Here is a 21061-nt window from a genome sequence, read left to right on the forward strand (position 1 = left end):
TACAAGAGCACACCAGGAAGCGCTGCGCATCAGAGAAGCTTTGAAAACCAGTTTCATGACTGGCCAGGCTACAGTGTGAAATTTCTGTTTGTTTCTCCTTCATGAAAACCCGCCCCCTTTATTGACTCATTCGCTGTAAGGAACCCACCCTCCCCCTTTGATCACAGCTTGCTTTCAAGGGAAATAAAGTCACTATCATTTAAAAATCATTTATTCTTTATTAATTGATTATAAAAAGAGGGAGAGAACCCAGGTGGGGTTTGGGAGGAGGATCGGCGGGAAGGAAAAGGCCACTAAAAAAAGGTTAAAAAAATGACAGCCTTTTGCTTGGGCTGTATACTGGGGTGGAATGGAAGGGTGCACGGAGCCTCTCCCCCCCCCCGCCCCCGCATTCTTACACGTCTGGGTGAGGAGGCTATGGAACATGGGGAAAGGGCAGGGGGGTTATACAGGGGCTGTAGCGCCAGTCTGTGATCCTGCTGCCGTTCCTGATGCTCCACCAGACGCCGGAGCATGTCTGTTTGCTCACACAGCAGCTCCAGCATTGCATCCTGCCTCCTCTGATCTTCCTGCCGCCACCTCTCATCTCGAGCGTCTCTCCTCTCCTCACGTTGGTCCCTCCTGTCCTCACGTTCACTGGCATCTTTCCTATACTTTGAAACCGTGTTCTTCCACTCATTCAGATGAGCTCTTTCACTGCGGGTGGATTCCATGATTTCCGCGAACATCTCGTCTTGCGTCTTCTTTTTCCGACGCCTTATCTGAGATAGCCTTCGGGACAGAAGAGGGAGGCTTGAAAAATTTGCTGCTGCTGGAGGGAGGGAAAAAAGGAGAGAATTTTTTAAAAAAAGATACATTTTACAGAACAATGCTTATACTCTTTCACGGTGAACAACACTATTCACATTACATAGCACATGTGATTTCTGTTCAAGGTCGCATTTTGCCTCTTAATATTGAGTGCCTGTGGCTTTGCTGCTAGAGATCACAGACACAGGTCCGGGCAACAGAATTCGGCTTGCATGCGGCCATGGTAAGCCTTTGTCTTTCGGCTTCTGCGCCCTCCTTTCCCACATACCAAGCAAAGCCTGTTGAGTGCTGCGGTTTTCCAGTTAACCTTCAGCAGCAGAAAACAAACTAACTCCCCCACCCCATCCAATTCTCTGGATGATCGCTTCATCCCTCCCCCCACCGCGTGGCTGGTATCAGGGAAGATCCCTGCAGGAACCAAACTAACACCCCTCGCCCCCCGCCATGAATTCTCTGGGATGATCGCTTTACTCCTCCCCACACCGCATGGCTGGTATCAGGGAAAATCCCTACTAGCCAAACACGAAAAGCTCAGGTCCAATTCCCCTTCCCCCCCCCCCCGCCCCGCGCGCTTGGCTAACTGCAGGGAAGGATTTCTTTTCAGCCACAGGCAAACAGCCCAGTAGGAACGGCCACCTCTGTCCTCTTAATTAAATTCCCATATTTCAACCAGGTTACCATGAGCGATATCACTCTCCTGAGGATTACACAGTGAGATAAAGAACGGATGTTGCTTGAATGCCAGCAAACACCGGGACCATACGCTGCCAGGCTTTGTCATGCAATGATACCAAATTACTTGCTACTAGCATGGCGTGGTCAAGTGTCCTACCATGGAGGATGGAATAAGGCTGCACTGCCCAGAAACCTTGTGGAAAGGCTTTTGGAGTACCTCCAGGAGAGCTTCATGGAGAGTCTCTGGAGGATTTCCGCTCCATCCCCAGACACGTTAACAGACTTTTCCAGTAGCTGTACTGGCCGTGAATGCATCCCAAGTCCTCAGGGCAAAGTAATCATTAAAAAACGCTTGCTTTTAAAACAAGTTTTATATTTTAAAAGGTAAACTCACCTGAGGTCCCTGCCATGGGGTCATGGTCTTGGACACTAGCTTGGGAGGGTACTTCAGTCAGGCTGAGAAAAAGATCCTGGCTGTTGGGGAGAACGGAGTGCTGTGTGCTCTCCGCAAGCTCGTCATCGTCGTCCTCCTCCTCCTCTTCCCCGTCTGCAGAATCCTCAGGTGTGACTGATGAGATTACCCCCACCTCGGAATCCACGGTCACAGGTGGGGTAGTGGTGGCGGCCCCCCCTAGAATTGCATGCAGCTCGGCGTAGAAGCGGCATGTCCACAGCTCTGACCTGGAGCGACCGTTTGCCTCCTTTGTTTTTTGATAGGCTTGTCTGAGCTCCTTGACTTTCTATTGTGGCCTCTTTCCATCATGCCCTTGGAGATTTTTTCAAAAGTTTTGGCATTTCATCTTTTCGAACGAAGATCTGCTACCACTGAATCCTCTCCCCATATAGCGATCAGATCCAGTACCTCCGATATGGTCCATGCTGGTGCTCTTTTTCGATTATCGGCCTGCATGGTTACCTGTGCTGATGAGCTCTCTGTGGTCACCTGTGCTCTCCACGCTGGGCAAACAGGAAATAAAATTCAAATGTTCGCGGGGCTTTTCCTGTCTACCAGGCCAGTGCATCCGAGTTCAGATTTCTGTCCAGAGCGGTCACAATGGTGCACTGTGGGATAGCTCCCGGAGGTCAATACCATCGAATTGCGGCCACACTAACCCTAATTTGAAATGGCAATATCTATTTCGGTGCTACTCCACTCGTCGGGGAGGAGTACAGAAATCGATTTAAAGAGACCTCTATATCAAAATAAATAGCTTCGTTGTGTGGACGGGTGCGGGTTAATTCGATTTAACGCTGCTAAATTCGAATTAAACTCATAGTGTAGACCAGGCCTAAAATGTGGGGTTTAGACTGGTTTTTAACTCTTGTTAGCAGAATGGGCTCGATTCTACTCTAGCTGGTGCATTAGTAATAGAATTGATATCTGTAGTTCAACACACAGAACCTTTATTTCTGTTGATGTGTAAGCCAAAAAGAACACACAGTACCTCTCTGATCCCAGGGTGGACTGACTGAGCTGACCCTCATGCTTTAGAATATAAACTAACTGAGAGGGCGGGGGAGAGAAGGGAAGGATGAAAATTCCCTTCCAGGCTGGTTATTCCATAACTGTGCTTTATATGGTTCTGTGCACTTCCTTGTGGAGTAGCTAGTGTTCGCCCCTGCCAGAAACAGGATACTGGACTTGACCAACCATGGTATGACAAATCCTGTGTCACAGGGAATAATTAGTGTATTGTGCACTAGCATATTTGTTAAAACAGAAGTAAACCTTTCGAGTGTGTTTAAAGTACTATGTGATGAGGATTAAAGAAGCAAAAACCAAGAGCAGGAAGTAAGCAGTGTTGTAGCCTTGTTGGTCCCAGGATATTAGAGAGACAAGTGGGTGAGGTAATAGCTGTTATTGGATCAACTTCTGTTGGTGAGGGAGACAAGCTTTTGAGCACATTTCCCAGACCCGAAGATCTCTGTATAAGCTCAAAATCTTGTCTGTCTCACCAACAGAAGTTGGACCAATAAAAGGTATTACCTCACCCACCTTGTCTGTGTAGGAGCCAAAAGTGTCGATCCAACACCATTGCACATCTCCTTCCTCGGAGTGTAGGCAGAGCAAGTATGCTCTGACAAACTTTAGACATACATGCCTACTCTGTGAGCCATTGTCTGCGGGAACTGTGGGGTAAAGTGCATCCCCATGGACACACAAATGCCTCGTCTACACATAGTTTTTGTACTGATATAACTAGGTCAGTTAGGAAGGGTGATTTTTTGTTTAGTTAGATCAGTACAGTTAAAGCAGTACACATTTCTAGTGTAGACAAGGCCTAAGTAGCAGTCCCTGTGCTTCCTCAAGAACTGTGATTATCCCTGGCCTTTGTGCACAAGTTGTTGGGTGGCCCCAAACTCTTCTCCCTCAACCCTCCCCACAAGGATCAAGAATAGCCCAGCTGCTGGATTTTGAGATGGGGGAAAGTGTTTCTATTCTTTGGTGAAAAATCCAAATGGAAAATGAAAGGGGACCCAGGAGTCAGCTCTGGGTATTTCCTATCTCTGTGAGGCCCTGATGCATGAGGCCTCCTGTCTCCATGGAGACGAATCTGTGATGTGCAAGGTATTGTCTCCAATATCCCTGGAAAGTGTCACTGTATGATGTGCAAGAAGGAAAAGGTAATGCCTGGTGGGAGGGGTGGTGCACCCTATCTTCCTGGGGCAGGAAGAAGCAGAGAGAAGAGAATTTACTGTGAGGATCAGGCCCCCCCAGGACAACAGTAAAGGAAAGGGGTGGGCAGCACCAGCATCACCAGAGGATGCTGCTACGTCTCACAGTTCTAAAGGAGGTGTCCTGTGAGTACGGCCTGCTCCGTGTCCTCTCGGACCAGACGGCAGGGAATGGGACCGAAGGGAAGGATCATTGTACCCATTTCAGCTCAGAGATGGTGTTTTTGCCGTGTGAGCTGAGACAGGCCCTCTGCTGCCGCCTCAAGACTATACGGACTCTGCCTTCTGTTCTCCACATCCCCACCTGTCCTCTGGGGCATTCAGAAAGTCGATGCCAGCAGTGATGTGGGGCAACTGCAGCCTCTGTGAGAAAGGGAGACTGGCCCAGCTGCACGGGGCCCAGAGTTTACTGGTAATTGTAAGAGAGACACTAGGCTCTTTCTGCACAGGAGATGGCAGTAGGAGCTGTCAGTGCCCAGAGATTGCAGCTACTGCACCAACACTGACCCCATTCAGCCACCCACATTGCATGCCATTGCCATCCCTATGGTTGTGCTCCATTATTCTGATATGCTGGACATCAGGGGCAAGAAATTCAGTGAGCATCCACTCAGGGCTGCCATGTACCTCCCCACGAGGCCCAGCCTAGACTACAGCATGGCAATCCTTTTCATCTTGGCAATGGGCACCGTCATGATTGGTGGCTACTGGGCAGAGCTTGTGGTGGCAGTAAAACCTCAGCACACAGAGCACCAGGATGAAGAGGACGAAGAATACAGTGACAAAGCGGTTGACTGCACCCTCACCATGATCTGTGTTACCATAGCAACATCCTCTTCGCTGCTACGCTTCTCTATTGCTTCCACACTCACTTTGTGGGTGTCGTGATTGGGATATTCTGCTGCATTTCCTCCAAAGCTCTCTACAGTTGCCTCTCTCCTTTTGTGAGAAGAATCCCACTTGGAGAATGCAAGATCCACTTGCCCTGTTTACACAAGTGCACACAAGTTCGGATGCTTCTGAAAGCATCTTGCAGCTCCATCACTCTGCTCTGGTGGGTTTTCCAAAATGAGGACCAGTGGGCATGGATCCTACAGGATGCTCTAGGTGTGGCCTACTACCTCTTCATGATCAAATCCATCCACATGCCTACTATGAAGAATTGCACCTTTTATGTATTGGCTTTTCTGGTGGCTGATGTGCTTTACATATTCATCTCTCCTTTCCTAGCCCAATCTCGGGGGAGTATTATGGAGGTAGCAGCTCTCCACCCCTCAGACTCTGCCATAAATGAAAAGATTTCATTTGGTACTGAAGGTTCCAAATTTAAACTCCTCTCCATTGGATCTCTATGGCAAGGCATGGAAGATCCTAGGATTAGTGAATATCCTCAAGTCCATGTTTCCTTGTAACATACGGCCACAAATTTGATATTCAGGTAGTCATCCAAAGTCTATTATGTTGCTAGCACTATAGCTTATGGCATTGGTCTTCTAGGAACCTTTGGTGTCAGGGCATTGCTACAGATAGGCCAACCAGCTCTACTGTATTTGGTGCCCTATATGCTTATCACTAGCCTTTTTGTTGCTCTTTGGTGCCGGGAGCTCACATTATTCTGGACAGATCGTGGCTTTGAGAAGAACCTACCTCATCTCCCTTTGGAGAAGGCTCCTGCCAGCTATCCACATCTCTCAAATAATTCTATGCACCAACATCTCAACAAGAGAGAGAGAGAGCAAGAAAAGACCGATCCCATACTCAGCTGAAAAAGACCACAGAAATGAATGATCACAAAGTGAACACAAGTGAGCTCAGTTCCATGCCGTACACAGAAGAACCAACCAACCAAACTGGGGGTGACCGTGTGCGAGAAATCTTCTGAGCAGAAAAGAGCAAACTGAACTAGATAATGCAACTCACTGGATTCGATCATATGATCACAAACTTCAACATCCCTCATCATGTGTGTGAAATAGAGGATGATTTAAAAGGTTTCTCATCTATGATTGTCAGTGATCATTTTAGTGGCCATTGCCTTCTTGTTTTCTATATCATTTTCCAAATTTTAACTAAGGCAGCAAGCCAGGAAGGAAATTACAGAAGCCCTAGCACTATCAGCAGCAAGTACTATTACGCCTCTCCCCCCACCACAAAAGGGTCTGTGATCTCCTCCAAAATTGAAGGATTCCACAACTGTGGTTTCATGGGTTCCAAAGATCAGCTGTTGGTACCATAGGGAACAATAGAGGAAAAGTGACAGAACTCCGGCCCTTGCAATCATGTTACCTTTTCATAGCTAGCTACATCAGCTAAGAATCTTGCTAAAAACAAACTAACCTGAAGTTATTGTTTATATTTATCAGCCCTCAAAATTAGGGAAGGGTATTGTGGCCATAGATTTCACAGACTCCAAAGGCAAGTTCAGCTTGTGTTGGCCTGGTTTGGTTATCTGCTACCTTTGTTCACTGAGTTCACCTACTAGTCACGTGGTTCCAGTTGTTTCTGCCTTCCCTCTGAGATAGGCAACCAGAACTTCTTCCTGCAATCTGGCCCAAACAGTCATCTGAGTCCTAGAGGCACCTCTTAAGGTCTACTTAGTATCTGGCAGAAGTGTGATGTTTCCCTTCTCCAACGGGCAGGTTAGCTGGCAGAAGGAAATGAGTGGTTGAGATTGTGATTGTGGCCTATGGACTCACCTGCTCTCAAGAGGGGCCGAGCTCATCTCCAGAAAATATCCTTGTAGTGCAAAGAGTTGAGAAGAGCCCATTTAGCCCTGATCTAGGAGTTGCCCTAGTGTCCCTTTCTGAAATCAACTGCAAACCACAGAAAAACCAGGAAAGTGATCTGTGTTCAATGACAGGCAGCTCTTGCTGTGTCCCTGCCTTCCCCACCAGTGTAGAGCCCGCCCCCATCCAGTAGCTGCTAACGTGCCTGCATCCCAGGTGAGTTCATCAATACATTCTGAATAGCTACAGCCCCTTTTTAGGAATTACCTTCCCTGTATCTCTCTTGGAGCCTCTCCAGGAAGTGTGTTTAAGTGAGCTGACCTGAACTAAAAGTGTCTCACCTCTTCCTTCATTGAGGATTTGCCCATATTTGCCCATAATGCCAGCAGAGGAGCCTCTAGGTACATTTTAGGTATATAGTGCTCTGGGCAGAGAAAAGAAGTCTGACAGAGTGTGGGTATCCTCAGGAGGAAGCTATGTGTGGACAACAATATAGTAGTCTCCTGAGCTTACAACTTTAGAATCATCTTTGAGTCCTATTTTTGCAGGCGTCAAAGCAAAATGTAGGGAATGCACAAATGTGTGCAAAGTTCTTCCTCCTTTTACACTGCTCTAGTCACCATATCCAACAGTTACGAGGCTAACGCATGAAACCAATGCAACAGCTACCCCCCAAAATGTGCTTTTTTAAAATGACATTAGAGACAGTTCAAAATACTTCCTCTCCAGAGTTTTACATCTTAAAGTTTTTATTTCCTATTTATGATATTCTCTCCACTATAGGTTGAGCTTCCTTTAAAACACAGAAGCAAAAAAGCTTCAGATGTCAAGCGTGAAATGAATACATTGACGAACCAGACTAACTTACAACAGCAATTACATTTCTAAAATTATGCAAAAGTGGAGGGAAAGTCTCCACAATGATATGATCAAAAATCATAACTGAGAACAAATGTCTCAAGCTGTTATAGTAGTTGAAATACTTAGGCTGAAAACCAACGTACCCAGATCTAAAAGACAATCCCAAACATGTAAAATAAACATAAATGATTACTAACTAATTATGTCATTTATGTTTATTGAAAGACTACTTGGTTTTGGATTTCTAAAGGCTCCTGATCTCAGATGCATTTACCCTAAATTGTTATTTTGCATCATAGCTTTTTTAGATTTTGACCTCAGCTCTTTAGAATTCTTAGCACTTTTGCTCAATGTGGCATGACAATTACCAGGCACTGGAGAACTCAGAGAGGCTTCCTACCCTCAGATATACATGAGAGCAGAGGGTGAAGTCTGATCAGAAAACTCCTTTAATTGTATAAAAGAGCAAGAGATTTTGCAGGCAACAACTCCTCTCCCCATTACTCCCAGTTTCCCTCAAACTACCAGGGCAGTGGGGGTGGGAGGTGAATCTCTCTCTCTAGTGCTCACACACAGAGATAGACTACTGAGATATACAGCTCTGGATGCTAATTCTAGTTGGCTTATTTATTAAGGGAAAACTTTAATATAACCCAGCTATTAGGAACTGATGAACAAGTGATGTGTAGATTGATTAGCTGTCCTTAGACTCCTTCTCCTCTTTCCCATTAATAAGGTCTGACTGATGGTTATTTTTTTTTTCAGTTGTTTACTACAAAGAGACCAGAACTTGATAGACAGTATGGAGGGAAGAGTTTCAACAAAGAGTTTCAACAAAGGCTGCTTAGTCTGAGGTTTAAAATGGCAATTTAAATGAGTGAAAGAACGGAGGCGATCACTGTATGTGATTAAGGGAGAAACAGTGCCAGGCCTTCAGATATAAAGGTGATGGCCACAGTGTAAAAAACTGGGGGCTGTGGAGGGACAGGAAGAGAAGGATATTTAAATGTTTCCCATCATTCCCTATCTTGCTAACGAAAGGACCCTTTGGCATCTCTGGTTGATACACTCAGGACTGGAGAACTTTGTTCCATTTGTCACATGGTTCCACAATTTGTCACATCTCTCAAAATAATGCACCACATACAGAGTAGGGGACTTTAAGGTCTTGTCCTGCTTTTACTGAAGTCAATGACAAAATCTCCATTGACTTCAGTGACATAGGATCAGGCTCTAAATCTCTTTCTCTTCCCCCATTTGTTCATAAACACTTGTTGTTTGAGTGGGCAAAATACTAAGTGGCCAGTGGCTAATTACTGCTCCCCACCTTCAAGGAATAAGGGATAGTTCTTAAAAATATGTGGTAGAGCTGAGAGATTCTTTGGGGACTAGATGTGGAAAAATAGCAAGAGAGGATGATTCAGCTGTGATATGAAAAGCAGCACTTTACTGCCCCAGGTTTATAGGATTACTGTTCCTAGAGGGCCTTCCTGTAGAGCTGTATTTGGCTGTGGTGATAACAGCATTAGGAAAGGGAGGAGGTCTTTTATCATATCTTTTCTGTGCTATGGGGATAAAGATATGGAGTTTCTCTTTACTGTGGGTAGATATTAAATACTTTTTCATTATACCCAAATATCCTATTATTCTCAATGATTTAACAGTGAAAATGCAATATGATGCTGCAGCTGCACTCTTTCTCACACTTCATTGTCACAGTTATTGTAGAGCCGTTCAACAGCCTCAGCTGGTGTAGATCCATTAAGTTAAGTGATTTACATCCACTGAGGATTTGCCCAATATTTTCTATATTTTAAGATCCTATTAGTGATCATGGCTACCGAACACCTGGGAGAGTATTAGTTTTTCAGAGATTTTAAGGCCAGAAAGGACCATTACAATCACTTAGTTGGACCTCCTGTATAGCACCGGCCAGAGAACCTCCCCCAGTAACATCTGCATCAAGCACAGAACTTTTGTTGGAGCTATAGCCTGTCCTTTAGAAAGATTCAGTCTTAATCTAAAGCCCTCATGTGTCCTTACATAAATTGTTCCAATGGTGAATTACCCTTATTGTTAATTGTGTGTGGTATTCTTAGAGTGAATTTGTCTTGCTTCACTGGCTCTCACTACACCCTTTTCTACTATCTACTATCAGAACATTTTTTCCCCAAGTAGGTACTTGTAGATTGTGATCAAGTTATTTTTCAATTCAATTTTTTTCAATTCGATTTTTTTAAAATAGAGTATATATTAATATAGCATAAAAATTTTAATCAAAATGAAACATTGCAAGGGATTCCAAACTAAACATTTTCAGCATTTTCCTTCATGGAGAATTTCAAAGTGTCTAAGTGTCATTCAATTATGGAACAAACTCAGATTTTGAAATCTCTAAATCCTTCATGCAACAGAATTTCTGTCCTCCACACAGCTCTATAGCAGATCCTTAGACATCCTTCTAGGGCCTGATCCAGTTTCCATTGAATTTAATAGGACCCTTCCCACTGAGTACAATGGGAAGTGGACTGGACCTTTACTTATTAATGTAGGGTGCCTTGAGGTTGTGTCTGTGAGGCAGTGGAACATGGGGGTAGGGGAAGGATTAGAGGGTGGGAACCAGAAGATTAAAGAAGAATCCTTTGTACAGAGTGCGCTTCTCTCAAAACAAATGAAAATCTAATAGAAAAATGTACTGGATGCCTATGCACTAGGTAACCATAGAGCTGCCTATAAGAGCTCCGATATTGGCCTAGGGGAGAGTTGTAGATTAGTGTGAAATTTGTGAACCAGTATTAATGAAACGTCCAGAGCCAATAGCAACACCTTTCATATGGGCAACGTCATTTGAAATTATATGGAAATGCATTATTTCTCATAGGAGAAGCTCCCTAAAATCTGCCTATAATTTAAAGCCTGACAGTTTTAGACAGTGTAATTGAAGAAAATGAAGGAAATGATGAGGCAATGTCATGAAAGATCATCTATTTCCCATGACATAAATAACAATCGCAACCTACTCTGCATGTTAACACTTTGTATTTACCTCATCTCTTATTTACAGAAATATGTTCACTCTATTCTCCTCCCATAAAAGCTGAAAGTGAAAATTTGGGTTTGTTCCTCCTGCTCCAACAAAGCAACTCCAAAAAAACAGTGTATATGGATCAGCCTGAAATGTCTCCTTTTGTACAATTCTTCAGATCTTAAATTACATCTGTCTTCATTTGGAAGAAAAGGTAAAAGGGAAATGTATTTTGCATATAAAAAAAAAGTCAATGGGACAACTCACATGCTTAAAGTGAAAGTCTGCTGGATCAGGATTTAGTATTTAGAGGCAGGGACTAGGAGCCAGGGACTTGGTTTTGTTGGGGAAATCATTTAGACGCAGATTTTCAAAAGTGACTTCTGGTTTTGGATGCCCCAAGTGATACGCAGTGGGCCTGGACTTTCAAAAGTGCTGAACACCCCAAAATCCAATGAAAGTGAATAGAAGCTGCTGGTGCTCAGGTGTTGCAAGCAAGGCACCCAAAAACAGAGGTACCACAAACCAGTGGCCATGTTCTAAAAATATGAACCATGATCTCCCTGTGACTCACTTTGTGCATCCGTAAACTGTAGATTACATCCATGTCAATGTGAAATTTCTGAGATCCTCACATGAAAGGTGCAATACAGCTGCAAAGCATGATCACATATAAGGTACCCGGAGCTAAATTTTGAAAGGGCTTCATGGGAGGCACAAGCCAAGAAAAGTATTACATCATTTTGTAACCTCACAGGGCTTTGCAAATCATCTAATCCTGATCACAGAGCAAGGATAACGTATTCAAAAATTCACATGTGGTTGATTAAATCCCAGTACCATGGTAGTTGCTTTTTTTCCTACATCAGCATCTCTATTGTGCATCTGGTACCCATAATCCAAATTACACCTTGTATATCCCCGCACATGTAATGATATTACCTCAGCCTTCTGCAATTAAAGTATTATCCTTCTCCTTTAGTTTAACTGAGTGTTAAATGACTTGCAGATGCAGACAAATAGAGATCACAGAGTATGTCTGGACTATTATGGAGCAGTTAGAAATCCCTGAAAATACGGTATGTGCAATAAAGAAGAGTTAACTTTGCTATTGGAATCTTAACTTTTGTTCTTCCTATAGTTTTATATTCAAATTTGCAATCTTAATGTTGCATTAGCACAGGCTTCTGTATGTAGACAAGACCTCAGAGTAGAATTTGGCACTATATCGTAACGGAAGGGGGAAGAGTGGCGATTGTATGTTCCAATTTAACTTTCACATGTTCTTTCTAGATATTTCCACTGAGGTATTTAATATGGGCAGTGTGTATTTTTGTTAATAAACATTAAATATTTTCTCTGTGTATACACACATACACACACACACACATTCATTCTATTTCCAGGAGACATAGCCCCATCCGAATATATTTAAGTCAGTGCAATGAGAACTATAAAGAATTCTTGTGACACTGCTTTTAAAATAAAATACTTCATTTGTATTCTTCCATGAGATGGAAGCAAATGTGAACAGCATCTCAATAAATTCCTAAAGGACAGCTTGAGAGTCATGAGTAATTGAGTTTGCCAAACATAGCTGGGGAAAATATGGAGAAGTAAATGTAAAGTTGTCTATCCTGCTAGAGAGAGAATGCAGACAACTGAAAACTCAGTTAAATATCGAATGGAGTAACTGATAGTTACTGTTAACCTGTGCTTCCTATGGAAACATTGAAAGTACTGATTTCTAATTAATGTTTATTATGCAAAACTATCATAAGCAAGCTTAAAATGTAGTCAATGATTACATTAACTGCTGATCAACTCTGTTTCGAAATGGACAAAACCTGACACGCTTAAGCATATCTTGACTCAGTACTCTGGCACTGATCCAGCCAAACGTGATTAATTTTGTTGCTTGGACCACCTTCTCTAGTTCTAAACATTTGTGTGATCCATTGTTATTTGCTGCGTGCACAGTTTATATTGGTCATTTGTTAAGTGTTGACAATGTGTTTGACTCTCTACAAGGCATAAAAGTACAGAAAACAATTACAGGGTTTTTGTTTGTTTGTTTTGAGAGGGAGAGTTGCTAAAGGTTTAGTTTTAGTAACCAGATATGCATAGCTTAACTTTTCTTTATGAGTTGACCAATTCCAGTGTGGGTTAACGGTCCTGGTAGGAAACCAAGACATCTTGATAAGGGCTAATTTTCTCACTGTTCCCAGGGTTGAAAAGCTTGGCAAAGTGGCAAATGTCTGGAATGGCAATCTTCAATTTAGTTTGCTACTGTTCAACTCTCAGGTGTACCATCTTATACAAATCTTTAATTATGTATTAATTTCAATGTTACATGCAGTACACAAGAGCTGCTCATTAAAAATTGATCTGTATTTTATCAATTCTATTTAGTATTAATTATAATGCAACATTCACTGGAAGAGGCCTCCAGATGATGATGATATTTTACATAACTAAGCAATAATTTGCTAGCAAGAGGAAATACCTTTACGGGTTTAAACTCTAAATAAATCAATTAGAAAAAACAAGCCAGTAGCACATGAATCACAAAGAAGCCATTAATGCAGGTGATGGAAGAAGTGTTATTCAGTAGTTAGAGCAAGCAGCTAGGAGTTAGGAATCCTGGGTACCCCCCAATGTCCTGCATGTTGAGTCTAGTTCAACCACAGCTATCAGACTTGAAGCAGTTGTTAATTCTGGCAAGTCTTATGGCCTGGATTACGCAAAACATCAGACTAGATGCTCACAATAGTCCCTTCTGGCGTTAAAATCTATTAGTCTATGGAGGGGCTGGTGAAATGAAGTCATAGGCATCAGCCTCCCTCTCTCTCCCCTTAGGCCAGTGAAGGAGAGTATTGCCATGGAGGTAGGTGTCAGTCCCCATTTGCCATTTCTTTCTCCCCTGATCAGATTGGCTCTCCTCCCTTTCACCCACACAGGGAAAATAGGGTCCCTGTTATAGAGCGATCATTTTTAATTCGATATCCTTCAGCAACATTTGGTTTAAATGCCGGGGAGAGAAGTTGCTTTTAACCGTTAATATATCTATGTTGTTCAAGGAGAAAAAAAGGCATCTCACACCAGTGGTGTTAAGTGCCTAGCTGAGTCATACTGCGCAGTCCCTCTGAAGCAAGTTATAGAGATCCTGTTCTCTCCGTGAAGTCTGGCCCAGCGACCACTGCAATCAGTGGGCATTTTGCCATTGACTTCAGTAAAAACCAGATCAGGCTCTGCGTCTGGGTCTGCTACTATGCAGCGATTAATCAGTCAACCACAACGATGCAAATGAGACTTTTAAACTGTGTAGGGGAGAATCTGCTTGTCTCCCTGACAAGCCGCACAGAGGAGAACAGCAACCTATTGGCAATTGGTTGTGACTAATTAAGTGAGCTAAATGTATGAGCAGCTTAATAAACAGTGATAGCCAATTGCTAAACAACTACTAACTGCTAATTGCAAAAGTTTCTGAAGCCTTTTGACATGGACTTTGGTTAGTTACACACAAAGCTGCCTAGAGGAATAAATGAGTTGCCACTCACTGATGACTGCTTTCCACTGCAGAGCCCAGGAAGAAATTGGAAAAGAAAAGTGTAGAGCAGCTAAAAAAAGGAGATTGCCAAAGCAAAAACGCTTTCTTAAAAAGGAGCCCAGTCCTGGGATGGGACAAATACAGCCACAATGCAAAGGAAGAACTGCATCAGTGAAGATGACTGTATATCTAATGGTTAGAGCAAGGCACTTGACTTGATAAAGAATAGAAAGCCCCACTAGTCTCCTGTGTGTTTGGCAGGAATACTCGAGGACTATGCCCTTTATTTAAGAGGCCACAGCCAGTTTATCTTTAGGCAGAGTAATAAAGTCCTTTGGTACAAGTAGGTCTTGATAGGGAATTCCCACTCCATCTTAGTCACACCCTCATAAGCCAGGTAAGAAGAAAATACACAGTTCTTCAACTTTGCAATTTTTATTGTATTACTATACTTGGCGGGGGCAGGGGAAGGATTGGAAACCAAAACCCCTATGAAGTTACCCCTCCACTGATGCTTAATTCTGGGAAGCTTAGTTGAGAGGTCACACTCAAAGTCCCAGCTTTTGAGATTTCTCCTCTTCAGAGGATCCAGATGGGAGACTCTCATGAGAAGTTTTAAGACTTGCAGCTGCCCCTTGAAGAGCGGATTGTGAGCAATCCTTCACCCATCCCTGGACCAAACCACTCAGAGAAATGGCCAGGGGAGAGCGCGTTTAGCGTTACCGGGGCAACAGAAGGGACCGTCTGCAGGTAGTCATCCTGCCTACCTGCCTGAGGCAATGGGAGCCCCTTTGTGAATGCTTGTGGGACTTGTGGAGGCTGGCGGGGGATAGTAGGACGGGAAGGGGTCTGAATCACTTCCCCCCACACCTTCTGCTGCTGGGTTGGAGCTAAGTGGGGACCAGCTGTACGGAATGAGGAGTGAGCCAGAAGTGGTATCAGGTTCAGGAGCTGGCACCTTTCATGGCAGCTGAGATCTTGCAAGACAGACCGCTTGTGGGAAGGGCCTTGCTTTGCAGCCTTCACCATCTCAGCAGTGCACAGAGCATGCCGGCTGGCAGCAGGAATAGCTCCCCTCCTGGTTGTTACAGGGGGAACAGCCTATCCATGAGGTTCAGAAAGCTCCTGTGAAGCTTTCCTGCCTGCGCTGCAAACTGTAAGAATAGGGGTCCCAGGCCAGGGGGAAACAGAGGGGCTATGAGAAAAATCTTACCCCTCAGCTTCATGTCACTGATTCTGTTCTGGTCTCAGTGAAGGGAGCTTCCAACATGGCCCGGTAACTGCCTCAGTATGGATCTCACCTATGTGTCGGCTGGGAGCTGGGTTTCTGTGGCTTGCTCAGCCATCTTGGTATGGGCCTCACCCACACAGAGGTTGGGAGCTGGTTCTGATGTGTCCTGGTCAACTGCTTCAATGTGAGCCTTGCCCATACGCTTGGTGGTAGCCGGGTTCCCTGCAGCCTGCTGTTTGTCTGCCATTTCAGAGAGGGTGGGGGGAGCAAAGGCTACTCACAGGCAAAAAAAAAAAAAACTTTGTATTTAATTTAGCAAATTTTGAGGACAAATCTTGACGCCAAATTAAAAATAGATAGTTAAAAATGCTGGGGAACTCCTCTGCAAGGGGAGAGAATTCTTCTGGAGCTCTATGTTTTTTGCCGCCCCAAGCACGGCAGGCAGGCGGCTTTCGGCGGCATGCCTGCGGGCGGTCCGCTGTTCACGCGGATTTGGTGGCATGCCTGCGGGAGGTCTGCCGGTGCCGTGCCATCGGCGTCCCCGCTGCTGAATTGCTGCCAAATCCGCGGGACCGGCAGACCTCCTGCAGGCATGCTGCTGAAAGACGCCTGCCTGCCGCCCTCACAGCGACCGGCAGGCCGTCCCCCGTGGCTTGCCGCCCCAGGCACGCGCTTGCTGCGCTGGTGCCTGGAGCCGCCCCTGTTCTGGAGAGTTCTTCCCAAGGTGGGTCCTAAGTCCAGTCTCACAGCAAAGAGCAGGTCTGCCTCCAGTTACCCCACTGTGAATACAGTGACATGGAGGGGGCTGAGAATAAGAAATTGTTGACTTAGTGCTGCAAGGCGGGGAACCTGGCATGAGAACACCAAATTTGCATGACTTTTATTTTTAAGGTCTATGCATTGTATGTAATGTATTCCAGCAGACAGCTCTGCTCCTGGTAGATTACTTGCAGCTTAGCTTAGCATCTGGTTTTCAAAGAGCTCAGCACCTTGGAAAAATCAGAAGAAATATAATTAGTAATAAAGGTTTGACCAGCTCTCCACATCTCCTGCAGTGTTACTTTGGGTACCTAAAGTATTCATAAAACAGTTGTCCCACCTAACTCCTTGGGCTTCCTGTCCCCAAGGAAATGTCTTGGAATTTCCGCCCTTATAGTATCGGGGACTAAAATGTATTGCCAATATGATTTCTGAAGTCGATTCATAGATCCACCCTGCAGACTGCTACCACTAGAATTCCTATGACTGTTCTAAGTAGGACTGGCCAGAAAACAAAGATTTGTTTCACCAAAAATGTCAAGGTTTTGACATTTTTCATTCCACATTAAAATGACACCTCTCCCCCACACTCAAGGTGAGTCCCCTAACCACTGGACTAATAGCTTTCTGGGTGGGTCTCTCTCCCCAGACCTGAGAAACCTTATAAATGAAGTTTTAATCAAAATGGATACATTTCTGCAAAAAGTTTCAGTGTTGACAAGTCTGTTTTCTGACAAAAACATTTTATTCAAAAATATCCTGACCAGCTCTAGTTCTAAGTCTTTGACATGTTGTGAGCCTAGTTATATCATATGGCTTAGAAGATTTTGACATGTTCCTGTGTACAATGGAATACTCTTAAAGCAACCAGAGCACTAGAAGCCAGCCTGAATGTGAAGGTATTTCAAATGAATGCATCATTCAATTGTCAGCACTGGAATTTAGGTCCTCATTTTACCCTTAGAACTGATAAATCTTGGACAGAGACAGTTTTCCCACCTCACCTCCCTGTGCACCTCAACCCTGCATTAATGGCTTTAATGGTGAAGGGGTAGTTCAGTTTCTACATCCCATCAGTCACTGGTCTTTATGATGAGGGTGACAAACAATGGGGTAGGCTTCTGCTAACTGTGGGGGTGGATTTTATGGACCATGGGAGGGAAAACCAGCTCTTCTTACACAACATACATCTGTGGAAGTCTTTCATCCCTCCTTCTATGACCCGTGCTGGATGCCCATAGAGCAATTCAGCATGTAGGCAGATTCTAACCTGCCTTTGGTATGAAAAAAAGAAAAGGGAACAAAGTGTTCTATGCTAGGAACTTGCTTTTAGATGTAGAACTGTATTCAACAGAAAGAGTTCTTAGGGCCGATCGATCTGTGTTGTGGCTAGCGGTCGTTGTGAAATGGAGGTTTTCATTCTGCAGAAAATTGACACACACACAAAGTTTTTCAGGTTTCCATGGAAATTTTTATGCTTTCAGCAAAAAAGTAGAAATCCAAAATATTTTGGCTGAAAAACCAGAATATTTTGTTTCTGAAATGCTGCACTGGTGCCTCATGGGAGATGTAGTCCTGCAGAAGAATCTGACTTACAGAGGTGAATGGGAATGAGGCACTGAAACTACAACTCCCATGAAGCATCACAGTGGAATTTAAGAATCAAAACATTTTAGCTTGACTTAATCTTTCTTCAAAAACCAGAAACTTTTCATGAACAGTTTCATTTAATCAAAAACCCAATTTTCCATCCAAGACAGCTTAGATGGAAAATTTTCAACCAGCCCTAGGTGTGTGACCATTGTAATAGAGTTATGGAAACCCGTTATGCAGCTTTTCCACAGCCTTCCCTCCCTAGACAGTGAAACACGGTAGTTCTGCTTTGGAAGTCTTGTGCATCTGTGGGGAGTATTATAATCATTATTGTTATGTAACAGTAGTATCTACGGTCCCCATTGTGCTAGACACTGCATAAGCGCATAGAGATGGCCCCTGTCCTGAAGAGTGTACAGACTAAATGTAAGAGACAGAAGTAGTATTATTTTCCCCAACTATTAGATAGGGAACTGAGGCTCAGGGAGATGAAGTGACTTGCCTAAGGTCACACAAGGAGTGTGTGGCAGAGCCAGGAATTCAGCCCAGATCTCCCAAGTCCCAATTCCTTAACTGCAAAACCATCCACTGTGCAGTAGAAAAAAAGTTAGAATAACTATCTATAAAGCCAAATGCCTTAACAATGATAATATTTCAGTGTTCTCAGTCATAGAAACGTAGGCCTGGAAAGGACCTCCAGAGGGTATCTAGTCCAGCCCCCCATGCTGAGGTGGGACCAAGTAAACCCAAACCATCCCTGACAGGTAATAGTGTAACCCAGTTTTTAAAACTTCCAATGATGGGGATTCCACAGCCTCCCTTGCAAGCTTTTTCCAGTACTTAGTACCCTAGTTTGAAAGTTTTTCCTAATATTTACCCTAAATCTCCCTTGCTTCAGATTAAGCCCTTTACTTCTTGTCCTACCTCCAATGGACATGGAGAACAACTGATAACAGTCCTCTTTATAACAGCTGTCAAAATATTTGAGAGCTTATCAGGTTCCTCCTCAAGTCTCCTTTTCTCAAGGCTAAACATACCTTAAAAAAAAAAAAACACCTTTCCCTGATAGGTTAGGTTTTCTAAACCTTTTCTCATTTTTGTTGCTCTACTCTGGACTCTCTCCAGTTCGTCTACATCTCATCTACATGCGTCTGACGAAGTGGGTATTCACCCATGAAAGCTTATGCTCCAATACGTCTTTTAGTCTATAAGGTGCCACAGGACTCTTTGTCTGAGTGTGGCACCCAAAACTGGGAGTTGTACTCCATCTTAGGTCTCACCAGTGCTGAGTAGAATGGGACAGTTACCTCCCAGGTCTTACATATGGCACTCCTGTTAATACACCAGTTGAAAAGTGTCCTTATCTCTAGGGCACCCCCTTGTACATGGACACAGCCTTACAGGAGACTTCATCTCTCATACAACCCAGCCCAGTGACTACTTCCTCAGCCATGATGGCCAGTCCCAGGCAGTGTCTTCTCCTGACTCTCTCATGGGGCTTTCTGTGGGTCAGCCCTCCAGCCAAGTCACATAACAGCTCACACTCCTTCTGGGGTAACAAAAGGTCCAACTTAAAATCCAAATCAGATCCCCAAACTAACAGTTCTTCTGCCCCACTAGAAACACTTTGGCTCATATAAGTGACCTGATTTTCGAAGTGACCAAGCACCTGCAATGTGAGCTGTAGCACACGGGATTTGGAACCTCTGAAAACCAGGCCAAACTTGTCAGTAACCTTTGTAAGCCGCCCTCCTCCTTCCCTGTCCCCCTCAGCTCTCTGACCTTTATCTGTGTGGAAGGACTGATTAAGCTGCAATTTTGATGGGTTTTTAGCAATGTAGAGGACAGAGCATGGAAGAAAGTATTGATCTTCTGAAGACTTACCCTGGTGCAAGCCTTGTAGAGCATAATTGCACCATCCAATAATACTTGGCTGATTTATGCTCTTGAAAAGTTCATTTGTTTTAGTGATCTTTTAAAATCTGTCTTAAAAGGTACTTAAGTTGTATGATGTATTTTCCCCACTAACATTGTGCAGAACAAGCTCATAATTGATTTTCATTTTCCCATTTCATTCTGTTCAAACAATTATAGGCTAAAAATACCCTAACTGATATTAATGTCATTATGGAGGGAACTTACCACTTTCCATTTTCAACAGTATGAAATATCTGATCGATTCTTTTCTAGCCAGTGTTTAGAAACAAGCACAAGGACATTTTACAGTTACAAATCCTGCTCTCTGGTTAGCGGTACCCTCCAGTCCTTATTTACTTCTCAGTGGGGAAGAGCCAAAGCACACTGAAATCAATGAAAGTATTTCCATCCGCGGGATTGCCAGCCCTGTGGCGCAGCAAAGCTAAGGCAGACTCCCCACCTGGCCTGGCCCCATGCCACTCCTGGAAGCGGCTGGTACCAGATCCCTGTGGCTCCTGGGGGTGGAGGAGCAGAGGGCTCCATGCACTGCCCTCGCCTGCAGGCACCGTCTCCCACACACACATACACACACACACAGCTCCCATTGGCCGGGAACGGGGAACCGCGGCCAAAGGGAGCTTCGGGAGTGGTACCCACAGGCGAGGGCAGCGCGCAGCTGAGCTGCCTGCCCCAACCCAACCCACCCCACCCCACCCCCAGGAGCCACTGCCGGACATGCTGGCTACTTCCGGGAGTGGTGTGGGGCCAGGGCAGGCAGGGAGTCTGCCTTAGCCCCGCTGCATGCCGCTGCCATCCCAGAGCTGCTCAAGGTAAGCGGCGCTGGGCCAGAGCCTGCACTCCGAACCCATCCCACACTCCATACCCTGTCCTGCACCCCAACCCCTTGCCCTGAGCCCCTGCCGCACCAGACCTGCACTTCAACCCCCTGCCCTGAGCTGCACCCTGCACCCCTCTTGCACCCAAACCCCCTGCCCTGAGCCCCTGCCACACCCCTCCTGCACCTACCCTCGAGCCCTCTCCTACACCCTGCACACCTCTTGCACCCCAACCCCCTGCCTTGAGCCCCCTCCCACACTCTGCACCCTCCTGCACCCCAACGCCCTGCCCTGAGTCTCCAACCCCTGCCCTGAGCCCTTTGCCTCACCCCTCCTCATCGCACCCCCCGAGCCTCCTCCTACATCTCGCACCCCTCCTGCACCCCAACCCTTTGCCCTGAG

General features: G+C 44.8%; 1 long non-coding RNA gene and 1 pseudogene across 1 annotated transcript in view; one reads left to right on the forward strand and one right to left on the reverse strand.

Moving 5' to 3' along the window:
• Positions 1-221: 221 nt before the first annotated feature.
• The window catches only part of LOC122173727 (uncharacterized), an 84176-nt gene continuing 63336 nt past the window's right edge, over positions 222-21061 (reverse strand). Inside the window, exons 2-4 of the long non-coding RNA XR_010588701.1 lie at positions 15537-16543; positions 1880-2442; positions 222-811 (exon numbers count right to left, since the gene is read on the reverse strand). This is a non-coding gene — a long non-coding RNA (uncharacterized LOC122173727). The remainder of the gene's footprint in view (positions 812-1879; positions 2443-15536; positions 16544-21061) is intronic.
• Positions 3243-5927, forward strand: LOC101939008 (signal peptide peptidase-like 2B; annotated as a pseudogene).

The sequence above is a fragment of the Chrysemys picta genome, chromosome 6 (assembly GCF_011386835.1).
Source record: "Chrysemys picta bellii isolate R12L10 chromosome 6, ASM1138683v2, whole genome shotgun sequence".
Lineage (NCBI taxonomy): Eukaryota > Metazoa > Chordata > Testudines > Emydidae > Chrysemys > Chrysemys picta.